Below are 27,619 nucleotides of genomic sequence, written 5' to 3'. Positions count from 1 at the left end.
CCAGCGAGTATACGGGTCGGAAAATAGGGGTATTGTGTATACATGGGGACTTAAAAGACTCTCCCACTGCACTAGTGGTGATAAACACGCCAGCGGGAAGGCAGTGCCACGAGGTGGGGGTTGTGACTAATTTGCATTATGAGGTGATAATTGGAAGAGACTTTCCTTTATTTTCTGTGCTGTGGCCGTCTGTTGTCCCACCCACGGAGCAACTGCTGGCACCAGAGACAACCAGGTTACATTCTCCAGATGTAGGGCATGGACCAGGTGGCCAGGAGGAAGAAGTGCTGGTGGTAAGGGTAACCTTCCCTTCGGTGGAGGAGGGGAAGAATTCACCCATAGAAGTTTTGGCTGGAAAGGTGGAAGACTTTCCGTCGGGACCCGAGTTGTCAGACTTGAATGTATCAGGTGACAATTTTGGTACGACGCAACTCCGAGACCCTACTTTGGCCCGAGCCAAAGAAAATGTACTGTTTGTCAATGGGGAACCCCAACAACCTGGGGCAGCTACAGTGCTGCCACGCTTTGAGCTACACCAAGATTTGTTGTACCGAGTAGAGAAAATACGTGGGGAGCTGGTAGAACAGTTACTGGTACCTCAGACATATCATAGGCTGGTAATGGACTTAGCGCATGCACTTGGTTGGCATTTGAGCCAAGAGAAAACCCTAGACCGAATTCTGCAGTGGTTCTACTGGCTAGGGGTCCATGAAGAAGTTAAACAGCACTGTAATTCCTGTCCAGTGTGCCAGGTAACCAGTCCCCAGCCTCACTTTCGGAGTCCCTTGGTGCCTTATCCAATCATAGAGGTACCCTTCGAGAGAGTGGCAATGGATCTGGTCGGGCCTCTCAATAAGTCAGCACGGGGGTGCTCACTGACTGTGACTTAGTAAACTCACCCACGACTACCATCCCGTGCCACCTTGTTACACAATCGCCCACGGTACCCGGTCTCGGAGGTAGATTGTCCGGTGCCTGGCTGTGATCCGGAGGTGGACAGTCCTGTGCCTGGCTGCAATCCAGAGGTGGACTGTCTTGTGCCTGGCTGTGAACCAGAGGTGGACTGTCTTGTTCCTGGCTGCGATCCGGAGGTGGACTGTCCTGTTTCCCAGCTGCGAACCGGAGGATATTGTGTGCTGTGTATGTTTGTGAGTATGTTGAACATTAAAAGATACTTTGCTTTGAACTTTGCCTCGTCACTGCCTCATCACTGATGAGTGTGGATACCGCTGCACTACAATATATATACACAATATATATATATAATTTAATTATTAACGTAGTGAAATAATAAAGAATTTGATGACATAATGTTAGTACTTTAATACATTTAAGTTGAGAAAAGCTTGTTAATCAACTTTTGTGCATTAACTTCATGCTAGCAAGTCTCAGATGCCGGCTGTGTAATACCCAACTTAATACAGCCATTTACAATGCCTGATCATCTACTGAAATGTGATTTCACCTCTATGGATTATTTTAAAAGCTTTACAGGAAGCAGAATGACATTTCCAGAAGTTTTCATTTATAATTGAAAAGCTACTAGAGCTGAGATAGAGAAATTTTTGTACTCAGTGGGAGAGATGTATTAAGTGCCACAGTTGGGTCCAACCGCCCATTGACGCTAATAGTAATTGTCATGTCTTACAGTGAACTCATGTTGTTTGCTGTATCATGCATTATAATTAATTTTTCTCCAGCACAATAAGCATCACTGTTATGGATGCAGATATTTGTGTGTTCTCTTTCTCTTATTATACCGTGAGTATGAAGTTGTCCGAATGCTCTAGCGCTCAAGACATTTCATTTTCTAGAAACTGTTTTTAATTCATTTGACACTACAGTTTAGTGCTACTAAAGATGAGTATACCGAGATACAACACAATATACAGCAGACTATCGATAATTAGCCTGTTATCGATAATAATATTTAAAGCCAAAATCAAGGAATTTATTCCAAATTTTCTGACTGTATGTATGCTATTTGAAGGTTTATACCTACTAAGCTAGGCAAATAATAGAGAAGGGTTGTGGACTTTAAATTTCCGATTTCCTATTTTGTTTCTCTCTCCTCTGATAAGATCTAGCACATCAGAGGAGAGAGAAATGGGGTTCCCCGAGCCCCCCTGATACCTGCGATGTCCCTTGGTCCCTCCAGCAGTGTTCCCTGGCCCTTGGCGTCTTCTTTGAGGAAAAAAATGTCAGTGGCATGCGCAGTTCCCCTGCCGAGATCTGCTGGCCGGCACCCGGCAACAATAGGAGATTTCCCCTATTGGTTCATTTTGATCACTGTGATAGACCCTATCATAGTGATCCAAATAAAAAAAAATAGTAAATCAAATCCACCTTTACCACCCCTTTAGTTAGGTAAAAATAATAAAATAAAAAATATTTTTCCTATTTTTTTCCATTAAGGTTAGGGTTATGGTTGGAGTTAGAGTTGGAGTTATAGCTAGGGTTGGGGCTAGGGTTAGTGTCATGGATGGGGTTATAGTTGGGGTTATAACTAGGGTTAGTGTTGGGCTAGGGTTAGGGTTGGGGCTAAGATTAAGATTGTGACTAGGGTTAGGGTTGGGCTAGGTTTAGGGTTGGGGCTAGGGTTAGAACTAGGGTTAGGGTTGGACTAGGGTTAGAGCTAGGGTTGGGGGTTGGGCTAGGGTAAGGTTTGGGGTTAAGGTTGTGGTGTTGGGGTTGTGGTTAAGGTTATGGTTAGGGTTGGGAATAGCGGTGTGTTGGGGTTAGGGTTGGGCTTAGGGCTGTGTTAGGGTTGGAGTTAGAAATGGGGGGTTTCCACTGTTTAGGTACATCAGGGGGTCTACAAACGCGACATGGCGCCCGCCACTGAATCCAGCCAATTTTGCATTCAAAAAGTCAAATGGTGCTCCCTCCCTGCCAAGCTCCTAAACATTGGCTTTCCCCCTATATACGGGGCATCGTAAATTGCACAACAAATTTTGGGGTCCATTTTCTCTTGAGATCCTTGTGAAAGTAAAACAGTTTGGTTCCAAAGTAAATTTTTGGTGGAAAAAGTAAACGGTTCATTGCTTTAGTTCTTATGAAGCACCTGAAGGGTTAATAAACTTCTTGAATGTGGTTTTGCGCACCTTCAGGGGAGAAGTTTTTAGAATGGTGTCACTTTTGGGTACTTTCTGTCATATTGACCCCCAAACTCACTTTAAATGTGAGGTGGTCCCTAAAAAATGGTTTTGTAAAATTTGTCGCTGGTCAAATTTTAACCCTTATAATGTCCTAACAAAATAAAATGATGTTTCCAAAATTGTGCTGAGGTAAAATAGACATGAGAGAAATGTTAAGGACACAAAAATTAAAAATTGCAAAATTGCAAAATTTTTCACAATTTTTGCCAAATTTCCATTTTTTTTACATAAATTAACGCAAGTCATATCGACGAAATGTTTCCACTAACATGAATTAGAATATGTCACGAAAAAACAGTCTCAGAATCAGTGGGATCTGTCAAAAGATTCCAGAGCTATATCCTCATAAAGTGACAGTGGTCAGAATTGTAAAAATTGGCTTGGTCATTAAGTACCAAATTGGCTCTGTCACTAAGGGGTTAAAACATCAGAATTTTTCCTATTATTTGTTTTTTTACCATAGCTAAATTACATACTATTTATGTATGTTCTCTCTTAGAATAGTAATGGCTTCTGCTGCATATTTTTCCAGTATTTTTCTACTTCTAAAAGTGCAGTTATAGAAAAAGAACAAATAGGTCAATTTTAATCATAGCAATCACATTGGTATGTGCTAAGTGAGAGCCATATGTGCTATACATAAAGATTACAACTAATTTTATAGTCATTAAATTACCCATAAAATTACAGTTTCTAAGTCAGTTTATAGACACATGAGAGTTAACATTTCCAGGACCCCCCATTTTACAAATTACACTGTGTCACATTACAACCAGAAAAAAACAGAAGTCTTTTTTTAACTGTATGCCTGAAATTGCAATGTATTTTACCATCTTGATTATTGAAGAGAACCTGTCATCACCATTTTATAACCCAAACTAATGTTATGTGTATAAAGGTGCTTTAATGCTGAGAAAATAGAGATAGAAGGCAGCAGAGTTGTAAGTGATATGTCCACCCCATTGCTCTTGCAATCATTAGCATACAATTTTAACTATGAATTTCTTTTAAACGTCTAAATGAAGTTAGAGAAGGAACACAAGGAGGAAATAAACATGTTTCAACCCCTTCACGACACATCACGTATATTTCCGTCATATGTCGTGCTCAGACTAAGGGTACGTGCACACGCTGCGGAATCCGCTGCGGATTAATCCGCACGGATTTTGCAAAAACCGCAGATAATCCGCAGGTCCAAAGACCTGCGGATTATCTGCGGTTTTGCCTGCGGTTTGGTCCTGCGGATTCACGATCTCCACAATGGTGGAGATAGGAACCCGCAGCGGTTTCCGCAGAAAGAATTGACATGCAATTCTTTCTGCGGATTCAAAACCGCAGCAAATCCGCGCGGTTTTTTCCGCAGCGTCGGCACAGCGTTTTTTTTTTTCCCATTCAAATGAATGGTACTGTACACCGCAGCTAAAACTGCTCCGTGTCCGCAGCGGCCAAAACTGCTGCGGAAACGCAGCGGAATCCGCAGCGTGTGCACACAGCCTTAGATGCGAGCTCTGGCGCTGAGCCCATATCTTTTCCCGTACAGGCATCTCAGAGCGCAAACAACAAGCCATCACCCAGCCCCAGTTTCTGAAAAATGAAAACACTACGGGTCTTAAAATATGGTGACAAACGCAAAAATGCTTTGTCATGCGAATTTTAGAATTTTTTTCACCACGTAAATAAAAAATAAACCATACATGTTTTGTATCTGCGTACTTTAACTGACCTGGGAAATCATATTGTCAGTTCAGTTTTATCATATAATGAACATGGTAAATAAATGAAAAAAAAAAAAACAATTGTGGAATTGAATTTTCTTTCCAAATTACACACTTGGAATTTTTTTCCCATTTTCCAGTACACTATGTGGTAAAATCAATGGTGTCATTCAAAAATACAACTAGTTCTGCAAAAAACAAGTCCTCGCACGGCCATATATTGGCAGAAAAATAAGAGTTATGGCTCTTGGAAGAAGGGAAGGAAAAAAATGAAAAAACGGAAAATGACCATGGTGTGAAGGGGTTAAATATACCATATTATGTGTAAAACCTTAGATTCCTCAAAGTCCCTCCCTTTTACTTTGATGATAGTTTTATACTCTCTTGACATTCTGTCAAGCAGATTCATCATTTAGTCACCTGGAATGGCTTCCAATGAACATGTATGCCAATTTAAGAGATCAATTGTGGAATCACCACCCTTCAGAAAGTGGTTGCGACCATCTGGTGTGCTGTGTAAAAGCAATTTTGCTATACAGTTCCATACAGTGCTATATAGTGGTGAGCCCTATTCCACAACTGTTCTAAGTGAGAAAATGGCAGCAACCACTCAACTAAGTATAGAGAAACGACAGTCCACAATTACTTTTAGACATGAAGGCCTGTTTGCAAAATTGATAGAATCTTGAATCTAGAATCATGAGAACCACCCCAAGAAAGGAAGGCCAAGAACTACCTTTACTGCAGATGACAAGTTCATCAGAGTTAGGCTAAGTGCACACGTACCGGAACTCTCGCGGAAATTACCGCGAGAATTCCGGAATTCCAGTCCGCGGGAAAATCGCATTTTAAATTCCCGCGATTTTCCCGTGGAAAAACTAGCATTTTGCAAGCGTATTTAGCTTGCAAAATGCTAGCGTTTTCCAAGCGATCTGTAGCATCGCTTGGAGAACTGATTGACAGGTTGGTCACACTCGTCAAACATAGTGTTTGACAAGTGTGACCAACTTTTTACTACTGAGGCCGCCTATGCAGCATCAGTAGTAAAAGATAAAATGTAAAAAAAAAATAAAAAATGGTGTTATTCTTACCCTCCGACATCCCACGCAGCCGTTCCCAGTAATCCTTTGCGAAAATGCCCGCGATGACGTCCGTTCTCGCGGGATCGCGATGTCTCGCGGTAATTCGCGATGACGTCGCGCGAATGACCGCGAGACTTCGCGATCCCATGAGAACGGACGCCATCGCGGGCATTTTCGCAAAGGACTACTGGGAACGAGAGCATGAAGAGAAGCGGGAAGACTGCGCGGGACGTCGGAGGGTGAGAATAACAATATTTTTTATTTTTAAATTTTTTTTTTTACAGGGATATGGTACCCAAAGCCCGGAGGACAGTCTCCTCTCCTCCGGACCGTGGGTGCCATCCGAAATTGTTCTGCTTACTTTCCGCATGGTGTGCACAGCCACATGCGGAAAGTAAGCGGAACAATGCATTCCTATGGGTGCGGGATCGCCGCGATTCCACAAATTAATGAGCATGCTGCGGTTTTTACCGCGAAGCGATTCCGCCGCGGTAAAAACCGCAGCATTAGCACAGCATTGCGGAATCCCATAGGAATGTATGGGATGCTTATTTTTCGCGTTTTCGCGGCAAAATCGCGCGGTTAAAACCGCCGCGGAAACGTGAAAAAACCGCCACGTGTGAACTCAGCCTTAATATCCTCAAGAGCCACAAATTGACAGCACTTCATTTATCAGCACTTCGTGGAACTTCTTCAAGATTGCTGATAATCCATTCCAGATGAGACTACCCAATGAAGCTACCTGAGAGAATGCCAAGGGAATGTAAAACTGTCACCAGAGTAAAAAAGGGCTACTTTGAAGAAGGTGGAAACCTGAATTTTTCACCAGATGCATTGCTAAGGGATCTCTTTAAATAACACTGATGTATCCCATTCTAAAATTTTCCTAAATCACACTTTTCCCCTGTATATCATATTGGCCCTGCAACATGCCTCAAACAATGGTTGAATGTGTTCCTGCCTGTTTCACCTTTGATTACAAGTTCTAAGCATTTCTCACCACTTTACATGTGGCTGTCACGTCCGCCATGTCCACCATGTCTGTGATGCCTTACCTCATGGCTGCACGCTGTTGCTGGGTAACCATCCGTCACTGTCTGGTTCTGCAATCCACTGTATTCCTGGAACAACTAATCATGTGACTTCTCCTACGTTCCAGCCCTGCTCTGACTCTGCAATCCTGTGTATTCCTGGAACACCTAATCATGTGACTTCTCCTATGTTCCAGCTCTGATCTGACTCTGTGTTTCTGTCTCTGTTCCTCTCCGTATTCTGCTCCCTGCCTTGCCTCGCTCCCTGTCTTGCCTTCCCTGAACCCCGGCGTGGGTTCCCTCGCCGCCTCCTGTGCCTTGGTCGTGCCTCGTTTTTGTGTACAGCCGTGTGCACTGGCCAGTGAGGCGTGCCTCCTGCATGGCTGCTAGCATGCACCCTGCCTTGAACCCTGGCGTGGCTCCTAGCATGCACCCTGCCTTGAACCCTGGCGTGGTTTCTAGCACGAACCCTGCCTTGAACCATGGCGTGGCTCTTAGCACGTACCCTGCCTTGAACCTTGGCATGGCTCCTAGCATGCACCCTGCCTTGAACCCTGACGTGGCTCCTAGCACGCACCCTGCCTTGAACCCAGGTGTGGCTTCTAGCACGCACCCTGCCTTGAACCTTGGCATGGCTCTTAGCACGCACCCTGCCTTGAACCTTGGCGTGGCTCCTAGCACGCACCCTGCCTTGAACCCTGGCGTGGCTCCTAGGACGCACCCTGCCTTGAATCCTGGCGTGGCTCCTAGCACGCACCCTGCCTTGAACCTTGGCGCGTCTCTTAGCACGCACCCTGCCTTGAACCCTGGCGTGGCTCCTAGCATGCACCCTGCCTTGAATCCTTACCCTGGCGTGCCCTCTGCACGCGCAGGACTCTGCCTTGAACCCTGACCCTGGCGTGTCTCTTTGCGCGCGTAGGACTCTGCTTTGTTTCTTGTGCTTTGGCGTGTCTCTACACATGCACCCTGTCTTGTTTGTTGTACTTTGAACCCTTCTGTCTTGTACCTTGTGCCTTGGCGTGTCTCTACACATGTGCCCTGTCTTGTTTGGTAAGCCTTGAACCCTGGCGTGTCCCCTACACACGCACCTTGCCTTGCACCTTGCTTCGTACCCTGGCGTGTCCCCTACACACGCACCTAGCCTTGAACCTTACCCTGGACCCTGGTGTTCCCCTAGCACGCATCCTGCCTGGAATCCTGCCTTGGACCTCGGTGTGTTCCCTAACACGCACCATGCCTGGAGATCTGTCATGCCTCCTTGCCTGAACCCTGGTTTGCCTGCCGGAAGCCCGGAACCTGCCGATCGCTGCCAGAGATCTTAGGCCTGATGACTGCGGCCTGATGTCCGGAGCTGATGTCCGCAGCCTGATGCCCTGATCGTGTCGATCGTTGCCAGCTGTTCGAAGTCCGATGCCATTGTGCCTTTACCTGTCCCCAGGCGTGCCTCCTGGCCCGTACCATGCTATGGACCTTGGCGTGCCAACGCACGCACCCTGCCATGTTGCTTGTTTTCACGTTCGCACTGAATGTTATCCTGAAGTTCTTAATGAAGACACCTTGAACTTAAGTCTTGTCTTGCTTCCTGCTCGTCCTTGTCGTCAGACACTTGCACATAGTGTTCCCCTGAGCCGGCCGTCTGGTCCCAGCAGTCGTGGTGGCTCACCCCCTTGGTCTTGCCCCTGACGCTCCCTGTATAGGGGGTGGTTTCTCACAAGGTAAGCTCGCCCTCGGTGGGTGCCACGACCCAGAGGGTCCACTCAAAGAATCGGCTCAGCAGAAGCTGAGTCCGTCACAGTGGCTAACAAATTACTTTCACTCATGTCTGGTGACGAGTTGGTATCTACCATTATTAAAGCTTAAGGAAGGTTTTAAGCTAAATCCATAGCCAGCTTGGCCTCCGAACATGGTACTAAAAGCCAGCATGACACCGTAGAGAAACACCCTACAGGGATATCTATCTGGCTAACAGTCCTTTTCATCAGTCAACATGAAAAGTAGATCCAAACACTGTAATTCTTCATAGAAGGGATTTCTTCTTTATTAGGAAAATTCCATAAACACAATCACCATAAAATCTTACATTATAGTTGCATGATGAACAGACAAGCTCTAGTCAATGTGTTTCAGACGTCAACCCTTAATCATGACTTTTCATCAATCATCTACACTGGAATGGCCTAAGAGATTACCATACCGATATGTAAATAGTCTGATTCTTTCCTCATTAATGTCATCCACTGACCCTACAAAAGTTATCAATATTTTCTAACAGCTAAGGCCTTTTTCACACTTCAGTCTTTTGACGTCAGTTGAAAACCGTCAAAGTGTAAAAAAACGGATCCGTTTCCGCTTAGCAAAAAACAGATGGAGAAAGAGAGAATTTTTTGACCTTTTCCAGAATGGCTTTTAGGGTTAAATTGCATGGATGGGGAAATCTTCTGGGCATGCTCAGTTTAAAAAAGTGGTTCCACCACTGAAAAAAAAGTTACTTTGTCCATCTACTCAAGACAGCAGACACTAAAATTCCAACGGATCCGTCAAAAAATGGATGCAACGGATGACCATCCATCAAAATCCACCACTAATGTAAGTCTATGGGAAAAAGACGGATTCCACAAAAAAAACAGATCCTTTTTTTCAGAAAAGGGGGGATTTCGACTGACCGCAAAAGACTGAAGTGTGAAAGAGGCCTAACTGGTTGAGTCTGTTGAATATCAGCATGTTACAAATTTAGCAGGGTTAATAATAACGGTGTTGGGTGAGGCTATAACCTAATGTTACCAGGCTGCCATTTGCAGACATCTCTAAGATGTCACATGCTAAGCAGATAGCCGCTGGCTGAATGAACCTTTGGCTGATAGCAATTTGATGTGTATGGCAATCTTAGGAAAAAAGTAAAATCCCTACAGATAGCATTTTCTGTGTGAATCTTCTTAACCCCTTTGCGACATGCCCCATACTAGTACAGCGCATGTCGCATCTCCCCCTTTGAAGTGGGCTCCGGGGGTGAGCCCACCTCAGAGCCAGGATATGTCAGCTGTTTTCAACAGCTGACATGTGCCCGCAATAGCCGCACCCAGAATCGCGATCTGCCCGCGGCTATTAATTAGTTAAATGCCGCTGTCAAGCTCTGACAACGGCATTTAACAAGCGCTTCCGACCGTTGGGCCAGAAATACGAGCACCGCTGACCCCTGTCACGTGATCGGGGGTCATCGGTGCATGGGCATAACAACCAAAGGTCTCCTTGAGACCTCTATGGTTGTCGTTGACGGATTGCTATGAGCGCCACCCTGTGGTCGGCACTCATAGCAATGCTGTCATTCTGCTACATATAGGTGATCTGAGCATCACCTCTATGTAGCAAAGCCGATCAGGCTATGGCAGCTTCTAGCCTCGCATGGAGGTTATTGAAGCATGCCAAAAGTAAAAAAAAAAAAAAAAAGTTTTCAAAATATTTTTAAAAAATACAAAAGTTCAAATCACCCCCCTTTTACCCCATTTAAAATAAAACAATTAAAAAAATCAAACACACATATTTCACATATTTTATTATCATCGCGTTCAGAATCACCCGATCTATCAATAAAAAAAAGGATTAACCTGATCGCTAAACGGCGTAGCGAGAAAAAAATTCAAAACACCAGAATTCCGTTTTTTTGGTCGCCTCAACATTGCGTTAAAATGAAATAACGGGCGATCAAAAGAACATATCTGCACCAAAATGGTATCTTTAAAAATGTCAGCTCGGTGCACAAAAATAAGCCCTCACTCAATCCCAGATCACAAAAAATGGAGGCGCTACGGGTATCGGAAAATGGCGCAATTTTTTTTTTTTTAAACAAAGTTTTGAATTTATTTTCACCACTTAGATACAAATGAACCTAGACATGTTTGGTGTCTATAAACTCATAATGACCTGGAGAATCATAATTGCAGGTCAGTTTTAGCATTTAGAGAACATGGTGAAAAAAAAAACAAGTATGGGATTGCACTTTTTTTTGCAATTTCACCGCACTTGGAATTTTTTCCCCATTTTTGAGTACATGATATGGCAAAGTCAAGGGTGTTGTTCAAAAGTACAACTTGTCCCGTGAAAAAAAAAAGCCATCCCATGACCATATTGACTGAAAAATAATGGCTCTGGGAATAAGGGGAGCGAAAAACAGAAACGCAAAAGCGAAAATGGGCTCTGGCGCAAAGGGGTTAAAAAGTCAGTTCATAGTGATCAGGCTTCCATGATTTTGCTGCAAATTCGCACAATTTCGTCTAGCCACTTATTAAGTACATTGCTATAATCTGTGGCAGGAGGAGACCCAAGATAATTGTAAGTCACATGAAACTTTCAGACACAACAGATGGTATTAAGCCACATTGTATTAAAAGGGGAAAAATGATATGACTATTATCCTAGAAAAAGTCATAGTAGTAGTTTTTATATGAGTTTCAAATATTTAGGTTTAAAGATTACTTTTTAGAATTTAACCTATAACATTTTTGACGTCTACACTGGGATAATATGTGTATAAGGAGAAAAAAAGAGCTAGTAGGCAAAAAAAAGTCTAAAAAAGTATCATTTTATTAGGTGAATAATCAGGACTTACAATAATTGCATGTATAAAAATAATGAGACCATAGCAGGATAATCCAGGTGCGTCACTGGGAGGATGTCGATGCCCAAAAATGCATTAATACCAAAAACCTAATAAGGGGTTAATAGCCAGTATATAACATTACAAAAAGGTATAAACGCAAGGGGAGAACTCAGAATGGTGAATAATTTAAATGTGTGTGGCAGTTTGCATATGAGCCGTAGGCTGGTAGCAGTATGCATGTGCAAGTAAAAGCTATAATGAGCTATCTGCGCTGAAAACGTCTCATAAAGGTCTATGCCAAACCAGGAGACCGGAAAAAGAGACTCGCCAGTGATGTAAAGGGCAGTAGACAAGACCCCAGGACCGGGTAAAGAACCCCAACGCATGTTTCGCGTGCACACCACACCGCTTTCTCAAGGGGAGTATCTGCAGAATGTGTAGAAGGACCTTAAAAGCACATGTGACCTAATCAGCTGGTAATCGCTGAGCCAATGGTACCGCTGGGATCGACGCACGCGCACTGCACATCAGGAGGGAGGGGGGAATTCCCAGAGAGCGCGCAAGGGACATGTGAGACGCCCCCTGCACCCCCCGGGCCCGCGAGCACAGCGCGCGCGCACACACAGCATGACCAACAAAAATGATGGTAACCATGACAACAATAGCCACAAAAAATGACCCAATAAGGAGTGTCATATGAACATGACATATAAATAGAAATTGCATATCCCCAAGCGACATCATATATGAGACAATATATATATAAATAGAGGCATCACAGGTTGAACTAATAGTGATAGCCGCAGAGATTAACCCTGAAAAAGAGTATTATAAAAAGATGTATACTCCGTAAAAAATATTGCGCTTACACATATAGCATAATGAAAGTGCACAGTGCATAGAATAATATATATAGGCATACAGACATCTTAATATAAACTGTACCAGAATGCAAAGAAGAACAAATAAGGAATGCAAAAATACAACATTACAAAAATACACAATTTTTCGCAATATAAATGACGAGGAAGACGGTTCGCTCAGGAGAATTGCAGGACATTGGCCCAGATGAATAGCGGATCCGAAGGGGGCAGATGTGCCTGAGGTCCAACTAATAAACATAAACAAAGCCAAGGGTGTTGTTCAAAAGTACAACTTGTCCCGCGAAAAAAAAAGCCATCACATGACCATATTGACTGAAAAATAATGGCTCTGGGAATAAGGGGAGCGAAAAACAGAAACGCAAAAACGAAAATGGGCTCTGGCGCGAAGGGGTTAAAAAGTCAGTTCATAGTGATCAGGCTTCCATGATTTTGCTGTAAATTCGCACAATTTCGTCTAGCCACTTATTAAGTACATTGCTATAATCTGTGGCAGGAGGGGACCCAAGATAATTGTAAGTCACATGAAACTTTCAGACACAACAGATGGTATTAAGCCACATTGTATTAAAAGGGGGAAAATGCTATGACTATTATCCTAGAAAAAGTCACAGTAGTAGTTTTTATATGAGTTTCAAATATTCATGTTTAAAGATTACTTTTTAGAATTTAACCTATAACATTTTTGACGTCTACACTGGGATAATATGTGAAGTTAGTGGTTTGCAGAGGTAGCAAACACACCTGGGCTTTGGTGTCTGTTGGGACCCAAAAGCCCTGCTACCCCCATAACTCAATAGTAATATACAGTACATGGTAGGTACAGTTATTTTACATTAAGCTTAAGCTTCAAGTTACACCTCAGGCTGTGAGATCTGACAGATATTTCAGGTTAGTCTCCATTTCAAACCTCCAGCTTTACTTTGATTACTTAGTAGAATTTTTCCAAGCCTCAACTTTCTTGTATGCTGGTGTCATATAGAAAGTGAAACGTCCACCCATGAACCTTTTAATCAATGCCACCATTCCACACTGACAGATCTTTGGGAGTCATTAGTGTCTGACCTAATTCAGCTCGGCGTCCTATTTATAATCCGCCTGTTGTTGCATCCACTCAGTCTACAGATGTCACAGGCACGATACTAGAACGTGAAGTAGAAAGTATTCCCTCCTCTGTATTTGACATATGCATCCGATAAAGGAAAATGTAGTATACAACACATCCTTTAGTATAAGAAGCAGTAATGTCCTCTAATGAAATATTTAAATGATTCGATTGAATATTTTATAAGGGGAAGTATTTTATCCATCTTGTAGACATTGCTACTGAGAGTTGTTTATTAATGAATAAAGCATATAGGACATTAAGTGAATATAATCCTCCAGTTCAGACCCAATGAGAGCTTGTTTTGCTGATTTGGTAATATAAGGCTTTGTTCAGGCCACATTTTTCACAAGATAACCATCTCCTATACTCAGGAGCTATGCTCTCTCCACATGCAGTAGATGCAGGCTATGTAATATAAACAGCAAGTTACATAACCAGCATTTGTCTCTAACAACTGCAAACAGAGTTGAGCTCCAATCGCTGCTGTTAATTTTTTAAAAGCCACTACCAATCTCTTACAGTGGCATTTAAATATAGACGTTGTCGATATGCAAACTTACCAGACCCTATTGTCCCCTCACGTTTCAACCATGGGGCACCGATGTGTGAGGGAGGTACAGGGCGATAGTCGTGGCTGATAGCATTTGCATTAGCTCGCCCTGTCCTCCCGTCACAAACACATACTGGCCATAGCTCTGCATACCTGTGGCTTCTTCACCAGCACCGTCAGGGTCCTCTGTCAATTTCTCGAGCCTTCCTCAGTTCAGTTTAGTACAAAAAGAGCCACAGTCCAATTCAACTTTCAAACAGGTAACTTTACTGATTCTGGTACACAGCATATTCGTATTCTTTCCAGCATCAACATCAGGTTTCACAACGTGCAACTCCTCCTCTGTCCCTGTCCTTCTCTCTCTGTCACTAAGCTCACTTCCAGGACAGACCGTACCTTTCGATCCCTCAACGTCCTCTCTGTTCAGTCTTACTCCGTTTGGGGACGCCCTCAGTCATTTTGCCCCGGTTCTGAGGGCATCAGCCCACGCAAAAAGCTGCCACATGATAAGCGACCTGCCCGTACTGCTTAGTCTTCTGTAGCACCAGCAGTCCCACTAATACTGCACCACTAGCACTGTTGCTGTTGATTCTTCTGGTGAGGTCCTGGCCATGAATACTATATGGCTGGGCATTAACCTTCTGTAATCTTGCGTAGCATGGTGTTGCCCGGGGCTAATTAGCCCAAGTGAGCTGCATGGGCACACTGGCCCCAACTGACTTCTATAAGGAAGTCTGTTGTGAATTCGCTTTCTAGCCTACCTCTGGTTACTAGTGAAGGTAGTGGAGCTGGTTGTATTGGCAGAGGGGTTGCGAGTTCTCTTTCCGGGCTCCCTCTGGTGGTTACTGGAGGTAATGGAGCTGATCTAATTAACAGAGGCCTGCCACCTGATAATGAGAAGGATGACTGGAGATCTGGAGTTTCTGACTGGATTTAAGACAGCCGACTCCCTCTATCCCTGCTGGTGATTTTTTCCTGCCTCCTGAGGTCTTAGTTTGCAGCTCAGTCCCTGCATGCTCAGCTAAGTGTTCTTTTGCTATTGTTCACATTTGATCTGGTTTTGTTTATTTCAGTTTTGTGTGTTCAGCCAGCTCCGGCTGGGGCTGTGCTGAATTTCCATCCTGATGTTACTGCTTGTGCCAGTTTGTTTTTGTCCCTTATTAGATTGGCCTCTTTTTGCTCTGCTTTCAGAATATACCAGAGTGCTGATATAGTGAGCGAAGTCTAGTGACTTCAGTATTTTTCTATCAGACGTGTTGGGCATTTTTTTGAACAAGGGTTTTTTGCGTGATTGCAGACATAGTCTTTCCTTTCCTGTCCTGTCTATTTAGTGTGAGCCCCATTGCTTGCTCAGTCTATTTTCATCTTGTCTCACCGACAATATATGTTCGGGGGCTATCTATTCCTTTGGGGTCTGCTCTGGGGTAGTTTAGATTTCCCCTTTCTTGCTTTAGGCTTATTTAGTTCTCCGGCTGTGTTGAGGTGTCTAGGATCATCGTAGGTACGCTCCACGGCTACTGCTAGTTGTGTGGATAGGATCAGGGGTCTGCAATCCACTTAAGGGCATGTCACACTAAGAGATATCGCTAGCAATATCGCTATAACTAGTGACGTTATAGCGATATTGCTAGCGATATCTCTGTGTCTGATACTTACCAGCGACCGGCTCCCCCGCTGGTTATCGCTGATCGCGCAAGAACGTTCAGGACTGTTTCTCGTCGTCAGCTTCCTGTGGCGCTTCCTGCTGTGAGGACGAGCGACGCGTGGAGCCGGGCGGGAGGACGCAGGATCGCCTGGTGTGACAGGTAAGTAGCGATCCCCGTCCCCAGCGATGTCGCTAGTGAGATCTGCCTATGTGGCAGCTCACTAGCGACCACTTAGCGATGTACCAGCGATCCTGACCGCGTCATATCGCTGGTCGGGATCGCTGGTACATCGCTAAGTGTGACAGTACCTTAAGTTACCAACCTCTCTGGTTTTCTTTGGTTTAGCTTGGTCTTGCTTTCCTCCTCGGTGACATAACAGAAGTCCTTACTACCTTATCCACCATGCCCCTCCTATCTTAACGATCTTAACTATTTACAATACTATTACTACCACTAAAATGTACCCCATCTTGTGGCTAAATTTGGGCACTACACTCACCCTACCAGTACAATGACATTACATATATATATACTGTGTATATATATTACATAGATATACAATTTTTATACATACAGCAGCAATAAATACAACCGGGATGTCACTTAAGGGGTTAGCAAGGGATAGCGGACTTTACAATCCCTTACAGATGGGTTACCATATTAGCGGGGGATCCCGCTGAAGGCAATCGTCGCTGTCATCTTCACACTCCTGTGAAGCTCAGCAACATGGTCCGCTTCATTGGAGACCTCAGTTTACAATATACACAGCAATACTGTTGTATTGCAATATATATTATAAGCAATCAGACAAACTCTTGTTCATGTCCCTTTAAAAGACTATATTAAAAAACAAAACTTTTTTTAAAGCTATAAAAAGAAAAAAATCTAAAATTTGCAAAGACACCCTTTTTTCCTTTAAAAATAAATAATAAAAGAATATACATCTTTAGCATTACCGCATTCAGAAAAGTCTTGTTTATCAAAGTATAAAATTAATTAACCCGAAAGGTAGACCCTTTAAAGAAAAAAAATAAATAAATGGCAAAATTGTGTTTTTCTTTAGTTACCACACCTCTCTAACAAAATACAATAAAAAACTATCTTTTCTATTTTAGAGCAATAGAGTCGTGCTAATATTGATATTCAATAAAGTTTTTCCTTATTTTATCACAATTGTCTGGCAAGTCCAACCCATTAACTATGGTTTTGTTACAAGAAGCAGGCCAAATTCTAGCACTTTTTGCTGCACTTAGCTCCTGGAAAATGACCTTCGGCTCATGTTGTACGGTTTATAAGCATGATGCTGGCATGTTTCATGCATCAAATTCAAGAATAGATGCTTCCTGCCTGTCAACTGTCATAAATGTCAATTAAGTCATAAACATTATTTTGAACCACTATGTCCATGGTTCTTGGGATGCAAACACATAATTTCAGAGAGTTCCAAAAAAAACTATGGCACAAATACAAATTAAGATGGGCTGTAGGCTCATCAGAGATCCGACAATATACAGGATGTTGATGAAAAGAACTGGAACTCAATTAGTTTTCTTTGTTATTTATTTTTTTATTGTATCTAAGGAATGTCATCCATGTATTAGGATTCCTTATAAATACATCACATTCAAGTCTGTATTTGAGGGCCAAGTTCTTTGTATCATATTCTAAGGGGAACCGTACTTATGCACCACCATCCATTAGTGGCATGTCCTCCATACATGTGATATACAGGATGTTGTCATTAATTTGCAAAGAATAGACCTTTAATTTACTGAGGTAAATGATTACAATTTGTGTTGACCTCTAAACTAAGAAATATTCAGTTGTGGGTCTCTACAAAATGGAGAAAGTATGTCCATATATTGTTTGTAGACACCTAATTACAGGGCACACTACAGTTTAACATGTCCTTATGGTCAAATTATTTTTTCTAGGGACACCATTTTTGTCTGGGCCATTATGATTAGTTTAGTTTTTTTTACATTTTCTCTTGAACCACAATTTAAAAGCGATATCTGATCTTAATTAGTTGATATTCAGTAAATGAAAATTGAAAATTACATGTTTCAGTTTCAAGTTATTTCAGTGACCATTGTGAGGTTTTCTTACTGTAACAGAAGGTTATCCAACATATTTGTCAATGTCTGTATTTTATTGTTCATTTTTGTATTATTAGTATAAATGTATATCCTTTATAAAATATTAGACACATGACATTTCACAGTCTAACGTATATTTACATTATGTAATGGCCTGTTTTACATGATGAGACGAACCAGGGAAGTTGAGAAGCCAGAGCCATAGAAACCAAATAACTATGGGTTATCAAGTCACTGACCTTTCTGATTGCTGCTTTTAAAATAGCGATCCCTAATTTCGGGAGTGGCTTTAGGAGGAGCAGTTGTATCCCAGCACTGGTGCCTAAAGCCCCATCTACATGGACTGAAAACTGGCAAATAAGTATTTATAAAAACCCTCTTTCTAGATCTTAGGTCTTAGTAAAAATTCAGCCAATAAGCCAACAAAAGAGCCGCATAGAAATCATGGTCGCACATCAGCACTTTGTATGGGTATTGATCTATTATGTCTAAAAGGGTCTTTTTAGAGCATATAAGCCCACTGCTCTGCTATCTAGTGACAATAAAAAGGCATGAGGATGTGATACACATGAGTAAGCATTTATAGTAGTTATGTTCACTGTTAGGTCACATTCACACATTCAGTATTTGGTCAGTATTTTTCCTTAGTATGTGTAAGCCAAAACCAGGAGTGGGTGATAAATACAGAAGTGGCGACGTGTTTCTATTATACTTTTTTTTACTGGTGCAAAAAACTCACCATATACTCAATGTGTGAATGTGTCCTTACCCTGAGCAGAGTATCTTGTGTGTTAGAGTCTTATGCAGACTTTCCTCCCATACAGGGTTAAGGTTATTCGTAAAGTCTTGTAAATGTATTTAGCTGTTTAGTAAATCATCTCGGCCTTTGCTCTGTGCATCCCTGTACTGACTTTCATTTCCTAGAACATGGCCATGCCTTGTATAAATGGTTGTAATTCATGTCGTTAGCTCCACGCTTTATTTGTAAGAGGATTTTCTAGTAATAAGTGTGGAATTAAGTGATCAATGCAACATTTGACCTCATTTAATTCCAATAACCAGTCTACTAACAATTTGATTTTATTCTGTTTCAAACTTTCCCTATGCCAGGATTAATGGTTTGTGATTAAATTCTTTTGCCCTGACAACACCGCTCATTTGATTATTTTTCCATCCTTAAACCTCTTAGAGAAAACATCTAACTCTGCCCTAGATTGATCAAGCTGTGAAGAAGACTGTAGAAATTACTGTCAGGTTACTGCAAGGATGTGGTGGGTTTGGTGAAATACAATGCTGATATTCCTGTCTCTGCAGCTGATATTGCCTGTTAGCACAGACACTCTCAAATTAATTACTAATTTAAAATTTGTATCCTATTGAAATACATTGCAGTCATCATATTATACAGCACTGTGTATTTACAATTGCGCATTTTTCTTTTAAACCCAGGATATTCTTTTCTCAACTCTATTTAGGCTGGTTTCACACTAGCGCTTTGCAGGGCTGCTGATGGCAGCCTACTTCCTACTTCTGTCCTCTGTTAAGCCCCACCCACTGCCGCACCTCTTCATTCAGCTCTGCCTACGTATGCATGCTTCCTGCATACCCTATCTGTAACATTGGGTACGCAGGCTATGCGGGTGTATGCTGACACATCCACATGCGTCGTTTTGACATGTCCGCTGACCGCAATAGAATGCAACTTGTTGCGTTCGGCGCAGCGTCAAAATGATGCATGCGGATGCATCAACATACATCTGAATGGCCTGCGTACCCAATGTTAACGTCAGACGCGAGGCCTGCTGTTCCGCCCTCAGCCACTAGGAGGAGACGGACTGTCACGCCGCCCTCGGGCTCAGGGCATGCTGTCCAGGCCTCGGCCACCAGGAGGCGCCGGACTGACACATCGCCGTTGAACTCGGGGCCTGCTGTTCCTGCCTCGGTCACTGGGAGGCGCCGTGGTTCACGCCCGAGTGATGGCGGTAACAGTGAAAGGGCTTCCGCGCAGATGTCTAGTGGATGCAGACTCCGCTTCAATGTCAGTCATGAAGGGGTTGGTGCATCATCATCGGGTCTGGTCCTGGGGGCGGTCCTGTTGACATCAGCAGGCCGGGAGCCTGTGAGAGATGACCTGATCCCTCAAATACTTTGAGACTGGGCTTGCTAGCCGCCAGATATATTCTTGGTTCCCCTGCGTGCTACTTTGTGATTCTATAATTATCTCTGACCTCAGCCTGGATTCTGACTATTCTATTGCCTGCCGTTTTTCATACCTTTGCCTTACTTCTGACTACTGATGCTGACCTTGGCTTGGATTCCCTGACCTCTCTTCTGCCTGCTGATTCTGTACCTCTGCTATTCTCCTGGTTTGTGACCTTGGCCTGGATATTCGACTCTGCTACCGCCTGCCATTTTTGCACCTCTACTGCTCGCCTGGTTTCTGACTACGTTTTTGGCTCCCTTCCTGCTTTTCTATTGGCAACCGTCCTGCTCTGGCACACTGCTCCTATTCCGACAGTGCCTCCTGGGCTCTGCTGTAAAGCCAGATCCCTGTATAAGGGTAAAGGGTATCGGGGTTACTCGGGGCCCTGTCTTTTCGCTGCCCAGACTTGCAGACGGACGTTACAGGTACGCAGGTCGCATGCAGACGTAGGCGGAGCTGAATGAAGAGGAGCGGCAGTGGGTGGGGCTTAACAGAGGATTAAGAAGGAAGTACGCTGCCATCTGCAGTGCTATAAAACACTAGTGTGTAGCCAGCCTTAGAAACAGGAAGTCTCTTTTCCTTGCAAAAATCATTCCCCTCTTCAATTCCTGACCCAGCCCTGCCAGGGACTTTTTACATAGAGATTAGAAGGATTCAGCTAGTCAGTTTTTAATAACGTGATGTCATAGACCTAATGGAAAAGACAAAACCTAAGGTAAAAGCAAAATGAGCAAATACCCTGCAGTAAATAAATAAATAAATAGCAATAGGGCATGAAAATAATATAGGGCACGTGGTTAACATAATTCTCATTAAAAAAAATGTAAAAGCCATCCCACCATGTCACAGTGACCTTATTGGGATGGTGTTATTCTCTGGTAGTGAAACCTTACCATGTATCTAATGACATAGGTGTGAATAAGGGTTGAGAAGGAGTGGGACTAATGGCCACCCAGCAGTGGGGAGCTTTTTAAATGTAATATCCAGCTCAAAGAAAAGGGAGGACATGCCCTCATTTGCACACAGTGCAAAAACTGAACCAGAAACCAAAAGCAATGAACTGGAACATAAGTTGCTTTCCATGCAACGTGTAGACACATGTTCACACTGGCCACCAAACAGACAAAACCCAAGACAAAAACAAAATGAAAAAATACCCTGTGATGAATAAATAAACGGTAATAGTGCCTTCAAATAATGGAAAAGAGAAGAAATAGCTGGGTAGATGGTATGAGGCAGTGAGAGGAATTATATGCGAGGGACGGTATGTATCCCCCAGAATGCGCATAGACGCATATAGAGTGCATTGCAGTCACAGATATAGCTTAAAGTAAGTTTGGTCTTGGACAAGCTATTTGACCAAGGTACATTTAAGAAAACCCAGAATGGGTTTTCATTTTTGCAGTGAACTACAGGATGGTAGTGGGGCGGTTCACTCCCTCCAGCCAGGTCTTACAAATGATCCATGGCCACAGATTCCATTTAAAAACCCCACAGCAATGGTTGGGTGTGTCAGGGTTGGTTTGCAATCTGCAGAGCAGGTGGCTCTGCAACATCCAGTTTATATGAAGTGAGGACAGAGCCAAGGGAAGCAAAATGCCTGGCGCCCACGGCAACTGGTCTCGGATATGGATTGTCTTGACGCCCTAGCTGTGATCTGGAGGATATAATTTGCTTTTCATTTGTGAGTTTTTGGACATTAAAAACATTTGCTTTGAACTTTACTGGATCACTGCCTCAGTACCGCACGGTGTGAACTTTCAAGAGGGCGTATCCAAAGCCGACTAAAAGGTAATGTTTAAAAACCCACCCTCTTTCATAATATGGGAATTACCCGTGAAAAATTCTAGATGGTCCGTGGTTTGTAAAATAAACATTTTCATGTATCCCCTGTAAGGATTGTACTCACTCCGGTGCATAGGAGGAAAAAGGAGGCACATTCTCTTTAATGTCCATGTGGGTTTATTTGCTTCATAAACCATCAAGTCAGCAACAAAAAAGGTAAACAGTCTTTACATCAGGCCGACACAGCATCAATGTCCATAGCAGAGCTCTGCTCTCCCAGGCCTGTGGGTACATAGGCTGTGCAATGTCCAGCACTCAGGCTATCTTGAGCCACAGACACAGAAAGGCTTCTCCCTCTCAAGACACAGACCACTCTGTAGTGTCCAGCCTGGACACATGGAAGTCTGTCCACACTGGCAGACTCCCAAACACTCACTCCCATGTGCTAAACACAGCTCGATTACATAGCTTGTAACCACACCCACAAGTGAGGTATGGATCACATGGGCTGGTCACATGGTCATGGCCTCACTGCAGGTCCTGAAACTCACAATCACACACACATGGTAAAAGGGGTACAGTGAGCACCCTCACCCAGAGGTGAGGTAATATGGGTAGCTAGACCTTCCCATCTCTCACAACTATCCTCAACCTGGACCCAGGTGCACTAAATGACATATTCGTGCTCAAGTGCACTAAAGACAAAATACTCCGGGTTGCATCTCAGGGAGCATCCATCCCTGTGACATATAACTCCCATAAACCACGTGACCACCAGTCACACCACACCCCATTCTGAAAGTAAAAAACACACAAATTAAAATAAAGCCACTCTGAGTGTCGATATTAGAATTTAAAGCCCCTCCATATGCATTATTCTTATGTCAGTCGAACCTGCTGATATCAACAGTTTCTACAGACTAATATTTAAGGTACCATGGACAATTTATTGTTGGGGAAAATATCGATCTGGTTTGTCCAATATCAGGCCCCTGATTGTATTGTCTCCTGCAAATAAGCTGCTGTCAGACGTGTCTGACGATGGCTCTCTCATAGAGTACTTTTGCTTGTATTTTTGTTTTCAGACTGATGAAGGTCATGTTTTGACCGAAACATCTCTTATTTTTTCTGGATTTTTTACATTCAATAAATTTCTCTTAAATACACCTATATAAGTGCCAAGTGTTTCTACATTACAGTTGATGGATTTGGTTACCCTACCTGCGCACCACCGTAATTACAGAAGTGTTTTCCTCTTATCTAATGTAAATGGCGGGCTTAACACTTGGAGGAAGGGTAAAATATTTAAGGAAACTTTTGGAGACACCCATAAGGTATATGCACATGTCTTTTTCAGCCAATTAGCTGACTAACTCACCTGATAAAGTGCTAAATAAACACTAAAAACAATGAACATATACAGTACATTGCAATTTAAAATCGATTTTCTATTCATATGTTCAGTTTTTTGAGGTTCTTTTAACTATTTGACATTTCTAAGGACATGACCATACTTCAGGTAGCTTCCACCACTCACTAGTTTATATAGTGCAAGTGAAAAATATGATGGCAGCAAAGACTTCACAAAAACTGACCAAAAAAAGGCTGCAAAAGTCTATTCATCAAAAAAACACTGGCATCTTCTGCTTGAAAAACTCAGCACACATCTAAAAGCATCATGTGAACATACTCGTATACTCAACATCAAGCATCCAATATCAGTGCCCAGGAGAAAAGGGCCATACAGTCTCTGAAAATCAACAAAGAAATCATCATTAAACCTGCTGACACGGGTGGTGCAATAGTCATGATGAACACATCAGACTATATGAAGGAAGCAAACAGACAACTTATGGACACACGCTACTACAGATAATTTGAGTCGGATCCTACACAGGACTATTACAAGGAGCTAAACAAGTTGGTATCTTGTCTGCCTGACAAATCCATAAGAGGCAATGACCTGATACCAGAGAGTCCAAGATAGGGACATTCTACATGCTTCCCAAAATCCCCAAATCTGTAAATCCAGGGAGGTCAATTATTTCATGTGCACCCAGCTACATTCAAGACACAATTGACCTATTGAATAAAATAGCAGCAATAGGTCCTCTACCAGAAGGAACCATCCTGATCACCATGTATGTGGAATTTTTGTACTCTAATATCCCATAACAGGGTGGTAATTGCCTGCAAAGTCTTCATGGAAAACACCGGAAATGATGCTGATTCTGTGGTGAAACTCACAAAATTCATCCTCACCCACAATTTGTTTGAATTTGACAACAAAATCTATCTACAGGAGACTGGCACAGCTTTGGGAAGTAAAATGGCTCCACAGTATGCAAATCTTTTCATGTCCAAACTTGAAAGTGACTTTTTGTCCTCATGTCCCATCAGGCCTCTGGCCTACTACCGCTACATTGATGATATTTTAACGGAGTCTGAGCAACAGTTAAAGATGTTCCATGAACAGTTTAATCAATTTCATCACACCATCAACTTAACACTCAACTATTCCAGCACTGAAATTAACTTTTTAGACACCATCATTAAGCGAAAGAACAATGAAATAGAGACATCCCTGTATCAGAAGCCAATCGACCGTCCAGCATTCCTTAAATGAGACAGCTTCCATCCAAAACAAATAAATAACTCTATTGTCTACAGCGAAGCCATCAGATACAATCGTATATGTTCCAACCCCATCGATAGAGACAAACACCTTGGTCGCCTCAGAAAGATCTTTTTGAATCAGGGCTACCATCCAAGAATAATTGAAAACCAAATTACAAGAGCCACCAGAATATCAAGGAATCACCTGCTACACTACAAAGCTAAGGATGAAAATAACTAGGTGCCTCTAGTGGTCACCTAAAATCCAAATCTGGATGTGCTAAGGGGAGCTGCACGGAAATTACAAACTTTACTACAAAAAGATGCCCCATTACAATCTATATTTCCAGACCCCCCACTGCTGTGTTTTAGGCAGCCCCCAAATTAAGAAGCATCATTGTCAGAAGCTCCTTGTCCTCCCCAACAGCTGCTGGAACCTTTCCTTGCAACCAGAAAAAATGTAAAACCTGTCCATTTATAATGACCCCGGATGAGCTAAAGATCCCAAACTCACATCAAGATTACAAGATCCCAGATACTTTCAGCTGCATCACATCTAATGTGGTGTACCTAATTATTTGTACTAAATGTCCAACTGGGAGTCTGTATGTGGGGGAGACCGGGCAAAAACTGAGAACAAGGATGAATTCTCATCGTTACTAGTGTTGAGCATTCCGATACCGCAAGTATCGGGTATCGGCTGATATTCGCTGTATCGGAATTCCGATACTTAGTTCCGATACTTTTTTCATATTGAATACCGGAATCGGAAGTTCCCATAATGCTAGGAGCCCGCTCGATTTGATTCAGCCAATGGGGATCCTCAGAAGTGTGGGCACATCCTGTTAGGCATGTAGGCATGTTAACTACTGGAATGGCTGTGATTGGCTGCTGAAATGATGTCATGATGCACTATAAAAACCACAGCAGCCGCCATTTCGGGTTCACTCTGCTGTGAATTCAGTTAGGGACAGGCTGATGTTGAAGACTGTGAGGGACAGTTAGAAATAGCGATCATCAAACATATCTATTGCTCTACCCAGGCTACATAATCCACCACTGTAGCATTTTTTTAGCCCAGCAGCGCTGTTTTAATAGCTGCCTGCAAGGGCTGTGGGAGTGCAGACCCACGCTGTGTAGTGTGTCCTGCAGGCACGTCTGCTTGTAGGCCGCCCAGCGTGTGTCTCTGCCTCATACACATTTTTCTTTTATTGCTGCTTTTTTTTTCTCCTGTATAGTGTGCTTTCATACGTATCCATATACGTTGGTTGCAAACACTAAAGGAGTGGACAGCGGAGCCTTTCAGCAGCCTTTCAGTGCTATAGCCCATTTCTCTGCACTGTTTTTGGCTGTCTGATAGGTCTCTCTGTGTGTGAGTGCAGCTCACGTTGCAGTGTGTTCTACAGCCACCGCTGGTTGTAGTCCGCTCAGCGTGCGTCACTGCCTTATACACAGTCCTTTTTTTGCAGCTAATTTGTCCAGATTTTTACTCCTATATTAGTGTGCTTCCATCCGCATCCATTGTCATTGGTTGGTTGCAAACACTATATAGGATTAGATAGAGGAGCCTTTTTGCTGGCTTGTGCCCTTCAGGGCCAGCCAGACTAGTATCACCCTATTTTTTGGAGCCTCATCAATTGCATTGTAGGTTAGCTTCCTGCATTGTAATCGCTCCAAAAGGTTTGTGATACTATAGCTTTCAAACTTTGGTCACATCCTTTTATTTTTCCCCCCCAAAAAAAAGGAAATAAAGTTCACCAAACACTCCACTTTAGAGTTGTGTAGGCCGCATTAGATCATATTAAAGTGTAGTACACACACTCTTAGCCAAATTAGTGTTTCTTATACTGGTTAGCAGGTGTTCAGGAATAAGAACACTAAGCCCCCCTTTTTTACTTTTCTGCCTATCTTTATCAGTCTACCAAGATGAAGAAGGCAGGGAGTAAGGCACGTGGTCGTGGCCGTGGAGTTTCAGCAGGGAGAGGACGGGGGGATTCAGCAGGGAGAGGACGTGGGGATTCGGTGTCTGCTGCGGCTACCAGTGACCCGGCATCCCCCACTTTTACCAGGCAACAGTCCTTCATGCGCAGCTTTGTAGGACCTCGCCGTACCCCACTGCTGTGTGACGAACAAATTGAAGCCGTTGTCGGATGGATGGCAGCTAACGCATCCACTTCAATGACTTCCGCATCCTCCCAAGGCCAGAGCACTGAAGAGCAACCATCTGTCTCTTCACCACCTGAAAAAATTGCCCAGGCAGTCTGAGAGCCCTGGACAGGAGCCATCTCAATCTTTACTTCTGTTCTCAGAATCTGTTGGCTTGGAAAGAGGTGGCCAGCCAAGCAGCATTCTAGAGCGTGAAGAAGAGGGAGTATGCAGTGATGCGCAACTGCTCTGTCCCTCTGAATCTGAAGAGGTGGGTGGGCCAGTGCCTATTGTCAGCACACCTCAGTACTTATCTGATGATGATGAGACTCAGTTGCCAATTTCTGGTGCGTACGGTGCTGGCGAGACAACCCAGGACCAGCCGGTGCTTGAAGAGGGGAGTGGAGATGATGAGGTCCTTGACCAATCATGGCATCAGCCACAGGAAGGTGGTGGGAGCAGCTCTGAGGAAGAGATTCCCCGAACGGCCAAAAGAGGAGGGAGAGGGCGGAGGCAGACTTGGTTGCCTGTAGCCTCCACTTTGGCACCCGTGAGGAGCAATCCTCTTCCAAAACAGAAAACGGGCGCTCCCAGGACTTGCAGTGCGTGGTCTTTTTTTGACACAGTTGCAGATGACATTTGCTTTGTCAAATGCAAGCTGTGTCATCAGAAAGTTAAACGAGGGAAAAATGTGAGCAACCTCAATACCACAAATATGTGGAAACATGTGCGTACCAAGCACGAGGTGGAGTTACACAGACATACTGAAGATGTAGGCCAACCTTCAGCAGCACCTACCACCTCTTCAGCTCGTGTTGGGGCCTCTTCCTCCAGCTCACACACAGCTGGTTCGGCTTCCTCACTGGAACGCCATGGAAGAACCTCTGCCACTGTTGTCCAGAGACCCAGTGAAATTCAACCCACTGAACCACGTTCTCAGTCATCAGCACACTCCCAGGCCACTCACCAGCAATTGGTAGCACAGGCATGGGAGAAAAAGCGGCCA

Source organism: Dendrobates tinctorius, unplaced genomic scaffold, assembly GCF_039654945.1.
Source record: "Dendrobates tinctorius isolate UK_male_01 unplaced genomic scaffold, ASM3965494v1 ptg000060l, whole genome shotgun sequence".
In the NCBI taxonomy this organism is placed as follows: domain Eukaryota; kingdom Metazoa; phylum Chordata; class Amphibia; order Anura; family Dendrobatidae; genus Dendrobates; species Dendrobates tinctorius.
Note: the sequence above shows the minus strand (reverse complement) of the source record.